Genomic DNA, 18,586 nt, shown 5'->3' with positions numbered 1-18,586 from the left:
AGGTTTAATGCTTTAATCTTTATTGCAGTACACTTGGCAGTAGACAGTTATTGCAATATAGCCCTACATCCACAATCACCGCATTACACAAATCTGTACAGTAGCTATCTACTGGCAGTGACTGAATTACTCTATCTTGTGTATTTGACTACAGATTACAAATTAATCTGTACTCACCACACTCATGGTGCAACCTGGCCAGGCACCCTGCATGGGCCTCTAGGTTGTGAGATCTCTCTTCGTCAGCTGTAGGGAGAGAAGCACAACATTACGCATACCTGTCTATCACACATTCAGATTAGGTATTGTTGACAGTACTTACAAACTCATGAGGCATTCCCATCTCGAGCATTCTAGATCCAGGTGTCCAGAAGTCCCCTCTTTTGTTGCTTCAGATTATCATAGTGATCAAGGACCTGCTCACCTGTGTGGGGGATACCTGTAGCACTAGTGAGATTGCATGCTAGCCAGTCCAAGGCTTCTGACTTGTACTCTGATCCCTGGTACTGGTCCTACAGCAGCCGGAGTTCATAGAGTATCACAAGGAGTCCAACCATGACCCTGGAATCCAGAATGCCCAATGCTGCACCCAGAAGCATCCACCCTCTCCATCACCTGCCATAGTTCCTGCAAGAGTTAGACTCCAACAGGTTCTGCTATATTCCCATCTGTTGCACTTAAATAAGCCTGTTTTCCTGCCCTTTACTGCCATTGGGAAATTTTTAAAAATGTGGTGCTTTGCTTAGCACACCACAAACACGCTGAGTTCAGCTGAGCAGTGCTTAAACTGGCAATGCTCAGCAATGCTTAGTGGACACAAACCCCTTTATACAACCCCAACATCATTGTCATCACTGAAACATGGCTCACACCACAAATAAGTGACAATTCCATAACCTCACCTGGTTATAATATCCTTAGGACTGACTGGGTGCACAAAAGAGGTGGTGGAATAGCCCTATTTCATAAAAGTAACTTAAAAGTTCAACTCCTTCACACAGTGACCCCAGACTTAAAAAAATTCAAAACCTTACTCACAAACCTCTACCTAAATCAACACAAATACCTTAATATAATTGCCATATATATACCCTCAGCTGAGACCTTTCCAATCCTGGAATCCATATTCCACTGGGCCTCCCACTCTCTACCCCAGGAAATCATCATACTAGGTGATGTTAATGTTGACTGGAACTATATACACTCTCCCACTCCCATCTGCCATATTAATCTATACCATTTCAACCGACTCATCCAATCCCCTACATGCATAGATAAGGCCACTAAAAAAGAATCCACATTAGACTGGATCCTCACCAACCAGCCCAATACTGCCTATTTATGGGGCACACTGGCCATCACACTCAGTGACCACAACTGTACCTTCATCCTTAGACATAGGCCAAAAACCACCAACTCCCCCTCCCCCCTACAAACCCACTCCTGTAAAAACGTCCTCAAAGAATACTCCCTGATGGCCTTAAATATTGTGACTGGTCTCCCATCATAACCCTTCCACTAGATAAAGCAGTTGAATACTTCAATTCTACATTTCTAAACATCCTCAACCAACTAGCCCCCATAAAAACAATTAGGATATGCAGCAACCTCGCCCCTGGCTCCAAAAAAAACACAAGAACCCTACTTCAAAATAGGGACAAAGCCTGGAAAACCTGGCACCATCATAGAAGACCTGCAATCAGGCAATCCTTTCTGGAACTTCAGAATAAGGCCAAAAAACAAGTAAAACTAGATTAAAAAAAACTGCTACTCTCCCTGCTAAAACTAGATAAACAAAACTGCTACCTCTCCCTACAAACGAAACATAATACCAACCTGCAAAAATTCTGGGCAACAATAAATAATATCCTCCAACCCGGTAATTTCACCACCTGGCACAGATCTTGATATAGCCTGCAACTTTAAAAACTATTTCATCTCCTCCATACTTAAACTCATAAATGACTCCACCAACAACAACCCCCAAATCCCTATATCTCAACAAAACTGTATCCCCTTCTCACTCAAGCCAGTACAAACATCCTATATACAAAAATACTAAATACTAAATTCAAACCCGCCAACCTCGCCGCCGACCACCTCCCCGCTGAATGCCTCCAACTTGCATCCACAGTCATAGCCTATCCTATTTCAGTACTAATTAACCAATCCATTACCAAACACACCATGCCAACCTTGTGGAAAACATCTTTCATTATTCCTTTTCACAAAGGTGGCCTCTCTTATGAACTAACTATAGCCCAATAGCAATTCTTTCACCCCCTGTCAAAGATTCTAGATATATGTATACATCACCAAATCCTCTCCCACCTCCTCTCCAATAACCTTCTCTCCCCAACCCAATATGGCTTCTGCCCATCCCACAGTACCTCCACTCCCTACTCAGATTCACCAACACTATAAACTCCTATAGGAACCAAGGTAAACTAGTGTCTGCCACCTTCCTTGATTTATCCAAGGCATTTGACACAGTATCTCACAAAAAACTTCTAACCTGTCTTTCTGTCCTTAACTTCAACACCCCCACTCTGCACTAGTTCAAATGCTACCTAGACAACTAACACCAGTCTGTCAAATGGATCAAATCCCTATCCCCCCACTTCCAGTCACCCTAGGTGTAGCCCAAGGTTCTATCCTTGGCCCACTGCTCTTCAATATATTCACCAATAAACTCCACCTAACTACCACAAAAGCTGATATAGTCCAATACACTGATGACACAATGCTCATATGCTCTGCACTGAACATCCAACTTCTTCAACAAAAAGCCCAACTATCCTTCACTGAAATTGAAAACTGGTTCAATAACTCACAACTTATACTTAACCCCCAAATAGAAACTTATGCTGTTCCATCCAACCAGACCCAATGACCTCTCCTTTTCCATATTCTCCACCAACAACATCCAAATCACCCCTGTCTCTGAGGCAAAACTCCTTGGATTTACCATTGACCAACAACTCAGATTTAACAAGCACATTTCAACAACCATCTCAGAAGTCCACAAAAAACTAGGTTCCTTCTACAGATGCAAAAGGTACCTTACCTCAGAATCTCGTATGGCTATAGCTAGAACTCACCTTTTATCCACACTGCTATACACCTCTCCCTCACTAACAAACGTAAATAAAACTGACTCAAATAAACTCTCCACCTGCTACAACAAAATCGTCAGATTTGGTGCTAATGCCAAGTCACGTTCCCACCACTGCCATGCCCTGCAAACTCTACATTGGCTAGAATTCCCCAACCTACTAACATATCACCAACTCAACTTAGCCCACCAAATATTGTACTGCCCTGAATGACCTTAACTCTCACCATCCTAACAGACAACTACGCTCCCGCAACAAAGCCTTAATTGAATCCATCTCTTGCAAAAACAACTCGGGAGAATCTTTTTTTGCCCATGAAATTGCCAAGACCTGAAACAACCTCCATCCTGACCTTAGACATCTAAAATCTACATCCTCCTTTAAGACTTTCCTAAAATCATATCTCTACTCCAACCATCTATGCAACTGTGACAAACCACCCTAAACTCACACTTTGCTACAAGGACACCTTTTTAACAACTCAGGTGCATGCTCTGTCACGGTTGCTATACAAATGTATTATACTGCTGTTCAGAGTGTACAACACTCATTTGAGTGCATCTCAGTGCTCACTTTAAATTATTGTAAATACTTGTACAAATAGTCATCTGTTCATTGATCCATCAGTATGAATGCTACAAACTGCTATGTTCATTCTGTATAAAACATGTCAATTTGTTAATCAGTAATGGAATAGTCAATAGTACTAACTGAAATATCTTTATATTCTGATAAACACCTGTAAACCTATATCTTTGCTCTGACCTAGTCTAAGCAATTTGTAACTTTCTTATATGTTAACATAATATCCATTTTTTTATCTCATGTTAATGTAAATTGCATGCTTTTTATATTTGTGTTGGAGCTTTTCTCCCCAGGACTCCACTGAAAATAGACAATTGCTGTCCAGTCAGACTATCAGGGAAAACACATGTGAAATAAAATAAACATAAATATTAACACTTATTACATTTGCTTACATTGATATCTGGCACTTTGACAGAGCAGGGGTGTGGTACACATCTTCAGACACAGTAACACACTCCATACACTGATTCAATACCTGTGTTATATGGCTTTCCCTCAGTAATGCGCCTTCATTAATATGCATGGCACACTACTGGGGGGTACTGCATCCTTGGTCACAGTACCTTCTGTGTAGGTTTTACACAATGCCTACACAGATTTTATTAACTCCCATGTATGTCTTTTAAATAAAATCCTCAAGTAATCTGTTTCTAAATTCTTTGTATAAATCAGGTTAGCAAAAAAGACTGAAGCAAACACAGCACATAACTAGTAAAATATTTTACAGGATAGTCTTAAAAAAAGTTGTTAGATGAGATTATATATATCCAGTTCTGGCAGTAATGGTTGTTATTGTGACACCTGTGCACTGGCCCAGTAATCAAGGAGCCTCAGTCCTCACAACTAACACCAGTTAGCACATTGGGAGGATGAACAGTATACACACAGTAAAATACAATTTCCCTTAAGAGCACACAGATATCACAGTCAGTTTGGGGCCGTTTTTTCCCTGTCTCTCCAGATCCCCAATAAATCTCCCCACTGGCACAGCTATAAGGTTAAGATCTCAGCTGAATGGTCAAGCCAAAACCTCCAGCACCCTCTTTGTCCAACCAGTGCTTTGTGTCCCTGCCCAAGTAGCTGACACACACACACACACACACACACTTTGAGATTTGATTTATATACACACCATTGTCACAACCTAAATCACCTAGGATGGCTTGAACTGCCAAGCCTACTGCAGTTCAACCAGCTAATAGTGGCACATAAAGACCTTTACCAACCAGAAAATACACCTGCACTAAAAAATATTATGAGCCCCTACACCAGCACCTGGCCACTGCGATCATCCACTAGACTCCTAGTTCAAACATACAAGTCCAACTACTCAGCTGGGGACTCTCTGTTTACCAACTCTGTTGGAAAAACATGGAACAGACTCCCAGCTGAATTGACCCTAGAACCCTCACTAACTCAATTCAAAAACAAACTCAAGAAATACTTTAAAACTCATTGGTTATGTCCTTGCACTAACCCCGACTAGTGACGTCTCTATTTTTTAGGTGCCTTACCTTCTACTACTTCTAACTTTTTTCTATCACTCCATTTTAGGAAGGGTTAATTGTATAACTGCTGCTCAACATGTCTTAAACCTGAATGTAATGTTACATATATATATCTTTGAGAATAATGTTATGTTTTGTAAAGTGTTTTATAATAGGTTAGTACTATATGTGCTAAATGCTGGTATTGCTTATGACTGTAATCTGCTTGAAACTAGCATTTACTAAATGTCCAATGTGTATTACTATCTTTCAGATTTTCTCCCCAGGCCTCCGCTGAAAATGGACATATATCCAGTTGGACCATCCAGGTCAACAAATGTAAAATAAAATAAATAAATATACAAACACACAGACACTCCTGGGGAAGGCTGGCACAGGTTCACTAGCGATGCCTCCTTCTGCCCAGACTATAGGGTAGTACCAACAAAAACAACTGCTACTATCAGTTACTATAAAGTCCCTTACCAAAGGGTGTCCAATTCTACTGTGTAATGTTACTGTTACCAAATTGGTAAGTGTGACCAAGGCTTGAAGGCTATTTAGGACTGGCTTGTACAGTATCACCAAATACATGCAAGTACTCTAAGAGCTTAAATATCTGTAACAAAACAGCCACAGTTAAAATGTTTAAATATATTTAATAATAAATAATAAAAACACAAGACAATACTCATTAACTCAGCTCAGTGACAGCAGAGTTAATTCACAGGGAATAGTTTAAAATAACAGCAGGACAGTCTCACATAAAAACAGAAAATATCTAACTAATCTTGCTATGTTCCTATCTCCAAGAGAAACTAGGCTCTAAATAACTTACTTACATGATGTGTTCAGGTTCAGAAACAAATACAAAATGCACTCTCTTTCTGTCTGAGATAGTTCTTAAACTGATAATACACATTACTGATGAATCATCTCAGATTACATCATTCTTGTCACCTCTGATTTAGTTTTCCAAGCTTACAGGGACTTAAATTTTAACTAGTCTCTGCTAAAACTACTTATCTCTCAGAAGCTGACAATTATCTCTTAGAAGCTTGCCTGAAACTGAAAAGTTGTAAAACAATTATCTTGGAAACCTGTAATTATCTCTGTTTCCAGGCAATAGAGTGAAATTCCAGCTACAGACATTCTGTCTCTTTAGCTGAGATAAACAAATTTATGCACATCGTAAAACTCCTTACTTATCAGCTTATTTTTCTTAGAGTTTTGCAAGTTAACTCTGTGTATTCCAATTTCTACCATGAAAACATACATTTGCATTGGTATATAGTTTATACACATTTCTGCTGTTTTCCGGCAGGGTGCACTATGGTTCAGTCTTGAAGCTCAGTACAGAACATATAGTTTAATTATAACATATAGTTCTCTTACATTTGTAAAACAAGCCTACAAATCCTATTAATATTTACAGATGACATAGGATTATTTACAAAATTCTATCTAGCTCAGGTGGCAGCCTTCACAATTCTTCCCCCCTAAGAACTCAAACTAGTTTTTCGAGTGACCCTTGAGAAACGTTGCTTGAGAGGATTCAGCCTATCTGGTAATACCTTACCCCATTTCTTGTCATGAGACCCCATCTGCATTGGCATTGCTAACCCCACTGTGGTGCTTGCACTGTCATATCATATGCCTTAGGCTCCACCTTAGCAACTTGGCATTTTGCTGGCTGGCTCAATATAACCACGTTAGGGGATTGTGATTTGTAACTACAGTGAATTTCCTTCCATACAGATAAGGCTGAAGTTTCTGCAGTGCCCACACTATGGCTAGACATTCTCCCACCCCATTGTTTAAAGCATCCACCTGCACAACAAATTATTTGCTGTAATCTGGACTGGCTAACACACAGGGTCCCCCCAAAGCTTCTTTAAGCTTCTGGAATGCCTTCTCACATGCTGGGATCCACACTACCTTATCTGGCCTGCTTTTCCTTGTCAGGTCTGTGAGGGGAGCAGCTATGGTACTATAACTGGAAATTAACTTTCTTTAGTACCCTGCTGTCCCTAAGAATTCCCTCACCTGTTTTTGGTAACAGGTGCAGGCCATGCCTGAATGGCTTCCACTTTTGCTGGTTCTGGCCTGATCTTACTACTCCCCACTCTATGTTCCAGGTAGGAGACCTCTGCTATACTCACCTGACATTTGCAGGGCTTAATGTTCAACCCTGCCCTCCGTAGTCTGCTCAAGAATGGCTGTAGATGTCAATAAAATCTAGGTAAGCAAGGGCAATATCTCCTGCTCCTGCTAGGATATGATCTGCCAGCCTCTGGAAAATCACTGGGACATTTTTCATCCCAAAGGACATCTTTGTGAACTCATACAAGCCAAAATAAGTCACAAAGGCTGACTCTCTCTATCACTGGGAATCAAGGGCACCTGCCAGTAACCCTTAGTAAGATCAATGGTGGTAAGATACTTAGCCCCACCCAACTATTCTAGGGCTTCATCTGTCCTAGGCATGGGCTAAGCATCTGACTCTGTGTGACTATTTAATTTCCTGTAGTCCACACATAACCTGATGCTGCCATCCTTCTTTGGCACCAGTACCATTAGGGAGGTCCAGGGACTGCTGGAATCCTGAATTACCCCTAGTTCCAACATTTCCTGTATCTCCTCCCTCAGAGTTTGTTTGACTCTCTCAGGCACCCTATAAGGGGCCTGTCTAATAGGCCTTTGGGGTCCTGTATCTACCTGGTGCTGCACCAGGTGGCTCACCCTGGTTTCCCAGTGAACATGTCCCCAAACTCCTGTAACACTGCTCGGATTTCTTGAACCTATGTAGGAGATAGCTGATAGGACACTGCTACCCCTTCCACTGAGGTGTTAGTCCAAGCCTCACTGAGGAAATCAGTCAACAGATCTCCCTCAGACTCCTCCTGCAATCCAATGCAAATACTCAGTACAAGGGCCTCCTTATCATGGTAAGGTTTCATCATGTTAACATGGTACAATTTGTTTCCCTGCCTCCTGCCTAGCAGTTCCACCATGTAACTAAAATCACTGACCTTCCTTACCACCTTGTAGAGTCCCTCCCAAGCTGCATGCAGCTTGTTATGTCTGACAGGAATGAGAACCATTACATGCTGCCCTACAGCATACTCTCTAACTCTAGCATTCCTGTCATACTAGACCTTTTTCTGCTGTTGGGCTTCTACCAGGTTCTCCTGGACCAAGCCCATGAGTTCCCTGAGCCTTGTCCTGAGGTATAGGACATATGCCATAACAGACTCCTTGTGGGATTCACACTCACCCTCCCACTCATCTCAAATTAAATCTAGAGGTCCCCTCACCCTATGCTCATGCAACAACTCCAAGGGTGAAAAACCCATAGATTCCTGGGGAACCTCTCTGTAAATGCAAATGTCGACAAAGCCAGCAGAAAAGGTGGAAATCCACAATTTTATTTAAACAAATAAATATTACATGACAAAGGTAGAGGGAAATAAACCCAACTAACTGGCCCAAACTGGTTTCGGCTGTAATGGCCTTCTTCTGTGAGAAAACATGAACAACAAGAAATACACTCATTTATATATATTACATAAGGCTGTTCATTGCTGCATTATAATTGATCATTAAGCCCAGGTGGAAATAGAGCTCCTAGCTTAATAATCCATTTATGTTCCTTAAAATGAAGTAGATTGTGCCATCCTGATTTGTTCCTAGATCTACCCACAATGCAATCTATAACAGTAAAGTAAAAAGATGCAGTATTGTGTTTGCACACGTTTATACAAAGCATTGGCAGAACATTTATTCCTAATATCACCAAGATGCTCCACAATTCTAAGACGGAAAGGACTAGATGCTTGTCCCACATAGAATGAGTTGCATGAACAAGTGACCAAATAAACTATCCATTCTGTACTGCAATTAGCCCAAAAATTAATATTAAAAACCACAGATGTATTGTGGCTACTAAAGTTCCTTGTTTTCTGAACCCTAGAGCAGTGAGTTGGTTTCCTCCTCCTTTGTTGCTGTTGGGAACCTCTCTGTAAGCAAACAACAGATGGGACAAATATTTGTCCCAGTCCCTCTTAAACTGGTCTGAAAATGCCTGTGGCATGGACTTGAGTGTAGAATTTAATCTGTCAACAAGACCATTAGTCTGGGGATGGTAGGGGGTGGTCTTTAGGTGCTTCACCCCACAGTAATTCCACAGACAAGCCAGCAGTTCTGACATGAAATTGGCACCTCTGTCAGTCAGTATTTCTTTTGGAAAACCTACCCTGCTGAAAATCTCTAACAAAGCATTTGCCAACTTTTCTGCCTCAATGGAGGACAGAACCATGGCCTCAGGGTATCTTGTAGCATAATCTACTACCACTAGGATATACTTTTTCCCTGTGGAGCTTGGGGTACTCAGGGGCCCCAAAATATCTATAGCTACCCTCTGAAATGGCTCCTCAATCATAGGCAAAGGCATCAAAGGAGCTTTCACCTTGTCTCATGCCTTGCCTACCTTTTGGCACTGCTCAGAGGTCCTGTAGTACCCCGTTACATCTCTGGAAATTCCAGGCCAATAGAAGTTCTGCATAATATGTCTGTTTGTACATTTTATGCCCATATGACCTGCAAAGGGAATATCATGGGTAATGGCTAGAAGTGCCAGACAGTAGGCTCTGAGCACTACCAACTTCTGTATTATCTCATCTTCTAGCCCTCCCTCAGAGGTTCACTCTCTATACAATAGCCCTTTGTCCCAGTATACAGATTGCCCCTTCTCTTGACAATCAGGTGCCTTACTAGCTACCTCTCTTAGGCCTTGCAATGTAGAGTTTGAGAGCTGAGTCTCTCTCAACTCTCTCTTTGTAACCCTTCCCAGGTCCCCTTCCACAGGAAATCTGGCATCCTCTGCCAGCAGTGCCTCACTGTCAGCCTGAGTACTACTACTCACCTCTGCCCTTGCAGTTACTCTGCCCAAGAGAACATCAGTACCCACAAGCAGCTGTGGTTCATCTTCAGTCTCACTGCTACAGAGTACCTCCCTTCCTGAAGTAACCACCTCACCAGTCCTGGCTGCAAGTATGCAGTCTGTAGGGGTCTCCCCCAGGCTACCAAATCCACATATTTGTCTCCAAGCCTGACTGCATGTAACTGCATGAATACACAGTACTACCTTATCAAAATCCTTCCCTATCAGGTCATCTGCAGGATGGTAGTTTGGTACCCCTGTTGTCTCAAGACAGCCTACTATTGGCATTTTCTCATTCCCACTTACTGACTCCCTCACCTTTTGTTACCCATCTTGCCTCTGTGGACATCTATATACTACATGGCACAACTGGTTGCATTCAAAACATTTAACCCTAGGTCCTGGATGCGTACCTGGACTAGTGGCTTCCCCTGCTACTGTCAGATTCTGTTGGGTGATCTGGTCTGCCCACCATGGGTTCCCTTAGACCCATGAGCAGCACTGGGTTTCTCTTTCCTGTGCAGTGATGCCATGGTTACTAGGTATAGGTCTCTCTTCTTCCCCAACTCATCTACAGTAAGGCATTGTCTATCAGCTAACCAGATCCTCATGTCCTCAGACAAAGTGCTAAGGGCTTTTTCCCCTCATCAAAAGGTCTAACAACCCTTCAAATGTGGTGACCTGACATCCACTCACCCACCTATGAAAATAAGTACTTACTTCAGCAACATATTCACACACACTTTCATCTGCCTTGCATCTATGCTCATGAAATCTTTTCCTATAAGCTTCAGGTGTTAGCTTAAAAAGCTCTAACAAACAGTTCTTTACAACATTATAATTTAAAAAGTCAACATCAGATAGTTTGGAAAGAACATTTACAGTTTACCATGGAGTAAGGGGGTCAGGAACCGTACCCAGAGCCCTTGGTCAACATTATACTGCTTACTTACCCTCTCAAACATATGAATTAAACTATCAAAATTATCCCCCTCTGTAAATTGTGGAAGTAATTTATTGACCTTTTGTGCTTCTGGGGTCCAGTTACTCCCTTCCACATTACTTCCATGACTCTGGTGAAGAGTCAGCATCTCCTTTTCATATTAACACTGCCTCTCCTTCTCCTCAGCTTCCAGGTTTAGCAGTTTGTCATTCTCCTCAGCCTGCAGACGTCACAGTTTCTCATTTTTCTCAGTCTCTAGATGCCTCAGTCTCTCTGCTGCTTCTATTTCCAAATGCTTGGCCTCCAACTCAAGTCCCTTTAACTCCAGATGGATTTTTAAGTCTTCTGTAGAAAGGTTGAGCTGTCCATTCTCTGAGTGTTGCACATCTGCATGGCCAGTCTGATCGTCCTCCTGATTGCTATTCTCTGATGCAGCTGAGACAAAAGCTACAATCATGTCTGCTTTAGTCAGGTTTCCATGCACCAGTCCTGTAACCTGGCACATCTCAGCCAACTAGCTCCTTGTCAGCTTGCCATACTTCTCTGCTGATATGCTTGCCTGCTCTCCCTGACTAATTAAGCTAACAAAAGAAATAAAACAATTGTAAACTGAACTCTGAATGTTCTCTGCATGGCTGATTTAGAGTACAAAAACACCTTCAGTGACCACTGTACAAAAGCTGCAGGAATTCAATGTCCACACCACTACAAGCCAATTAATATGTGATGTGGTTAACTCACCACTATCAACCAATTAGAATTTGATGTGGAAATCCAACCACTGCCAAACAATTAATATGTGATACCCGTGCACTGGCCCAGTAATCAAGGAGCCTCAATCCTCACCACTAACAACAGTGATGGATGTGCACATTGGAAGGATGAACAGTACACACACAGTAAAGTACAATTTCCCTTAAGAGCACACAGAGATCACAGTCAGTCTGGGGCTGGTTTCTCCCTCTCTCTCCAGATCCACAGTAAGACTCCCCATTGGTACAGCTATAGTGTTAAAATCTCAGCCTAGTGGTCAAGCCAAAACCTCCAGCACCTGCTCTGTCCAACCAATGCTTCATGTCCCTGCCCAAGTAGCTCATACACACACACACACACACACACACACACACACACACACACACACACACACACACACACTTTGAGATTTGATTTATGTACAAACACACAGACACTCTTGGGGAAGGCTGGCACAGGATCACTAGCTATGCCCCCTTCTGCCCAAACTGTAAGGTAGTACTGACTGCCACCAACCACTACTATCAGCTACTATAAAGACCATTACCAAACAGTGTCCAATTCTACTGTGTAATGTTACTGCTATCCAATCGGTAAGTGCGACCAAGGCTTGAAGGCTATTTAGGAGTGACTTGTACTGTATCACCAAATACATGCAAGTACTCTCAGAGCTTAAATATCACAAAAAAACAGCCACAGTTAAAAGATTTAAATATATTTAATAAATAATAAAAACATAAGACAATACTTATTAACTAAACACAGTGACAGCAGAGTTCACAATTCACAGGAAATACTTTAAAATAACATAGCAGGACAGTCTCACATAAAAACAGAAAACATGTAACTTATCTTACCATATTCCTATCTATCTCCAAGAGAAAATAGGTTAGAAATAACTTACTTACAGAGCAAGGCAAAGTGCTGGTGAGATGATGTGTTCAGGTTCAGAAACAAATACAAAATGCACTCTCTCTCTGAGATAGTTCTTAAATTGGTAATGCACACTACTGCTGAATCATCTCAGAGTACATAATTCTTGTCACCTCTGATTTAGTTTCTGAGGCTAGCAGGGACTTACATTTTTAACATTTCCCTGTTAAAAATACTTATCTCTCAGAAGCTGACAATTCTCTCTTATAAAACAATTACCTTGGAAACCTGTAATTACCTCTGTTTCCAGACAATAGAAAGACACTCCAGCTACAGACAATCTCTCTCTTTAGCTGAGATAAACTAACTTTATGCACATCATAAAACTCTTTACTTATCAGCTTATTTTCTTAGAGTTTTGCAGTTAACTCTGTATATTCCAGTTTCTACCATGAAAACATACATTTGCATTGGCATATAGTTTATACACAATTCTGCTGTTTTTCAGCAGGGTACACAGTGGTTACAATTTTGAAGCTCAGTAAAGAACATATAGTTTAATCATAACATATAGTTCTCTTACATTTGTAAAACAAGCCTACACATCATATTAATATTTACAAATGATATAGGATTATTTACAAAATTCTAGCTAGCTGGGGTGGCAGCCTTTACAGTTATCATTGTTCTGACACTATAAACTGTATTTTAACTTCCTGCATCAAAAAAAAAAACTAAAGGTTTTGTTTCCTAATGTGTTTTCTGTAAATCATAATACCAAAAAATGCATATCAATGTAAACTATTGTGTGTGTTTTAAAACAAAAAGGGAGAACTGTATATATATATATATATATATATATATATATATATATATATATATATACATTTATAACAGTGCATATTCACTTCTGTTTATCAGAATGTATATGTAGTAAAATATAATAACAGTGCATGTACTAGAATATATGTAGGAAAATATAGCAACTTAGATGCATGTACATTTCTGTTTGCTAGCATGTATATATTAAAGGGTTAATGGTATCCAATTGAATGTATTACAAAATGACTGGTACCTGGTACAAGCAGATAAGAGAGTGCAGAGATTATGGAAAGACTGCTTTCATACAGAAATATTCACAATAAAAAAAACTGCCTAAAAGTTTATTCACCTTGAAACAGAATAAAAAGTAGCTTAACAATAGACTGCATGACATCAGAAGAATTCCAAAGGTATTATCAACAACAGACTGTTTCATGGACAAGATCCGGGTGGTACAGAAGAATATATAAAGGACATTAAAAATGTATGATGTTAGATCTGATTTTTTGTTTGATCTGGTACACTGGGGAACATTATCCACGCTGCTTGAAAAGTTTAACCTGAGACATTAAAACCTGTAAACTGTACAGTATTGTATGTGCCGTCTTTTACATAGAGAAGTTATTTTATTAGACTGTGTATAATGAAGTGCTAAAAAGGTTAATAGTCTGCAAAGTTAAGCACATTAATCAAACTTTTATTTTAACAAGGCACCAGCAAGCAGAAGCAAAAAGCAGCATCAGCACATCTGCATTTAATTTTTCATGCTCACATGTGATCACTGCCTGTATATAATCCATTGTGTTTATATTGTGTGCTGCTGCTTCAAGTACCTTTTCATGACTACAAACACTATTGCTGACCATGGAAAGGTGCTTGTAAACATGGTGTGATGAGCAGCATGCATATTCAATTAGTGCTGCTGCTGCTCAAATTGCTAACACACTTACAATGAATCCCAGGGCAGTTTAGTTATGCTGGTTGTGGGATGCATTTTGTAATTAAAATAATTCACAGTGCTGGGGCACAAAGCACCTTTCACATTTGATGTATTTAAGGCAAACTGCATGCTTGATTCTACAACTTATTTAATTGACACGAAGAGCAACTGTAAGAAGGGTGTTGCAAAAGACAGCTCAAAAAGTCTATGAGTAGGTAATTAGAAGATGTACATGAGCAGGTGGGAAGAATAATTTTTATGGATGATCCTTGAGATTCAGGCAAGCAAAAGCTAAGCAAGCAAGAATTAATCTGGATCAATCGGAGTCAGATGCTAATAGTATTGTATAAAAGTATGTTAGGTTGTTCCAGATGAATGAAATATTACAATTTTGTGGATGCAGTCTTTGTGATATGTACCTAGGAGTACTTACTGCACATAAAGAAAAGACTGAACAGAATCTAAAAAGAATTGTGCCTTGTACTGTAATAATCATTTTTTTCAGAGTCATAACCAAATTTTATGTATTCACCAATGATTGTAACAGATGCCCTTAATTGACCAATTGTTCCCTGGAAGGTAAACAGCCGGGGTACTAGGTGCATCAGTAAAGTATTGGCAGATTTGAATCATGACTCTGTTGTGTTTTATTATTTTTTCATTTGTCCTGTGACTTTGTGGTTTATTCTTAATTGACCAAGTCAATATATGGCTTATAGGGTGGAAGGAAAAGATACGGACACAAGAACATATGTAGATGTGCCTGACTTAAGGTCAGTCCATTGGGATGAGACTGATGATAATTGTGATGAGAGAGGTTTCTGCAGCCAAGTAAATAAGACATGGATTTGTAATGGCCCACCTGTGCATTAATCAGGCTTACTAAGTAGCAACTGATGGTTATTCTCTGATGGTATACATGTAGAAGGAATGAAGAAACATAAGGGAAAGCCTGAATTTGCGGATAGCAGTCAGGGCTATTGACATGCCAACAGTGACAGGTGTGGAAGGTGGTGTAAGGCATTCAAAGGAGTACAAGGATAGCAGATAGGGCTATTGACATGCCGACAGTGACAGGTGTGGAAGGTGGTGTAAGGCATTCAAAGGGGTACGAAGATAGCATTCAGGAATATTGACATGCCGATAGTGGCAGGTGCAGAAGATCGTATAAGGCATTCAAAGGGGCAATAAGCTGTCAAAGGCAGCAAAGGTAAATGGGAATTGGAGGAAGTTGACAACAGCACATTATACTGTATGGTTTACATGTCTTGTTTAATTAAAGAAAAGATGCGTATACATATAGGGGATAATGAAAGGTGGGTAGAAATCACAGAAAACTAAACATTTAATGTTCCTTAACTGCTTGAAAGTCATAATTTTTACTAAGAAAAACAGAAGGAGGATGGCATATTTAGAGGGCTGTAGGTGTGAAGAACCATATGTACAGCCAGTCCTGAGCGAGAAAGTGATTGAAAGGATACTGTCCTCCACAATGAGGATACATTGCAATCATATGCAATGTATTGTATAGTCATGATGACCCTCTATATTGAACTGCTAGATTCTCTAACACAAGTAATCACCAGTGAGCTTCACATAATGAAATTGTTTAGAAACTTGTGTCCAGAAGTGGCAATATCTGTGTGGCAAGAAGCAAATCCCAGAAACTGAATGCATGTTTCCCTAATATCATTGGCAGTAAATGTAATGAGAAAAGTGTGAACATGGAGGGCTGCTAATTCTAATTCTGCAATAGATAATCGCAGGAATAAAAAAGTCTCTAGCTGCTGTCATTGACAAAGGATAGCTCTCAGTGAGTGGGTTGCAGATGTTGTTGACAGTGTATTTCCATTACACATTGTTTGGCATGATTTAAATAATACAATATTCAACAGGAAGCACAAAACAGCAAATGATGCTCCAGAGTAACCAAGTCCTCTATATAAAAGTAAAGACATCTGAAGAAGTGGGATTTACCTATGAAAGTGCTTGTGTTTTATTAAACGTTTTGATACTGGAACCTGGAGTCATCTGTGAGTCCTGCTGTTTTATTTGGATGATTTAAATAATGACTTTGACTGCTTTTCATCCAAATAACAGAGATGCATATGATCTAGCATAAGAAGTGGATTTGCTGAGAGGTTGAAAAGTCTGATGCAGAAGGTGCTGCCATTAGGCAAAGAGGTATAACATGACTTACGACTAGTGTGTTACTGGAATCGTATTAATGTCTGTAGATGTTGCAGTCAAACATCAGTGCTTTATACTTTGGTAAACAGGAGGAACTGTAGAACAGGATTAAAGTTTTCAGTGATAATTGTATAACACTGTAGCTTTGTAGTATGAAAGGCAGAACACTGACTGAGATGTTGGCAGACAGGTACATAAAAGTTAATACTAAATGCAGAGTGATGAAGAAAAACAGTAGTGCTACATCACCTTGCAGCTAGAGTAAGCATCACTTGCATGTAAGAGACATGGTGAAAACACATAAACAGAGGGATATTGTGGTGTGGATCAGTGTCATAGTGCACTAGCAAAAGACTTATGGCAGGTTAAAGGTCACAGCAAAGGGAGTGCCTAGCTCCACCCTGAATAGGTTAGACTCCATAATGAAGTATGCAGTGCTGCTACTGTGCTGTGCTTTGCCATAATTAGGCCGCATACAGATGACCATGTTGAAAATACTGCTATGTACATTAATAAATATGATAAGAAAAGTGGGAAGCTGGAGCTGATTGCACTAGTGAAGTTATGATCTTGGGGGACTGCATATGTTTGCAGAATCTAATATCAGGGACATGCACAGACTTTGTCCTGAACAGGACACAGGGAGTTGTGAAGTGAGGTTTGAGTAATCAGACATTTAGGTGCACTTATTCCATTAATCTGTGGATGTACCTCATCAGAGAGATTGTTGAGGACACAGGACATACTTTGAAGTGTCGTGGGAATAGGCTGCAAGGATTTATTGCATGAGGCATGGACACTGAAGCACTGATTATTAGGGAAAGGATGCCAGGAAGATAGGCTGTTGAATAGACTTGACTGGAAGACTATTTTGGTCTGTGCTGTCTTTCAGCTATTAAATAAGTAAAATAATATGGCCATTGATATGACATAGAAAACATATTTAGGAGATCATTTTCCCTTCATTAAATGATATCTGTAAAAATCTGTATTTATTTATTTCTCTACAGTAGTTGTGAGGAAGCTGGGAAGCTGCAGTAGGAAGTCTGAACTATGTGATGCTACAATTTAAATAACAGTTACAACCTTACCTGCTAATCACCCCCAACACTCAGTTCATGTAAGTTAGATGCATGAAAATGATTGGTTGTAATTATACAGCACGGTGATTATTAATTATATGTCATTTTAGCAGTATGGTTGCTCCTTGGATCACAACAGATAGTATAATTAGGGAATACAACTACATGGTGTTATAGCTTGCCACAAACATTCTGAACATGCAGTGTTGCTTGCAGCATTTTGGGGGGCATTTTAACTATTTTTTTCTATATTATCTTTGCTCCCATGCCTGGCGACCATAACTTCCTCCCCCAGCTGGGCTAAACCCTATTTTTCCTCCTTGATAGGAAGTCCCCAGAGCCAGGAATGTGACACTCATCAAGAGAGGCCATCTTTCAAGCTGCCATGAAGATATCTTGTGTTCTGATTGGTATTCCAGCTATAAGGACATTACAACTTCATAACCCCATAATAAACGATGAGGGGATTATGTGCTTGTGTCACTATGGGTACACACAACACACTCCTCCTGTAAGTGCTTTCATGTGCTTTCAAATGAGGGATAAGACCAGACGGTAGCTTTCTGGACCAAAAAGTCTGCCCACATGATGACTACATAACACTTCCCCACCACTGAGGGATCATGAAGCTCTATGTCCTACTCTAATCCATCTCCCCCAAAATGGGTATACCCTTACCACCCTGCCAGCTCTGTCAAATGCTCAAGACACTTAATGAACTCAGGGCCTTGTCCCTCTGTCCTTCAGTAGGTAGCTATTAACTGTAATGTGTAACATACATTGATCTAATAATATAACATGTCTGCTTCAATATTCAGAAATATACAGAGTAACCACTAATGTTGCATAG

This window comes from Protopterus annectens, chromosome 15.part0 (genome assembly GCF_019279795.1).
Source record: "Protopterus annectens isolate FY-2018-M chromosome 15.part0, PAN1.0, whole genome shotgun sequence".
NCBI lineage: Eukaryota > Metazoa > Chordata > Ceratodontiformes > Protopteridae > Protopterus > Protopterus annectens.
The sequence above is the reverse complement of the archived record's forward strand: the minus strand, read 5'-3'. Positions refer to the sequence as shown.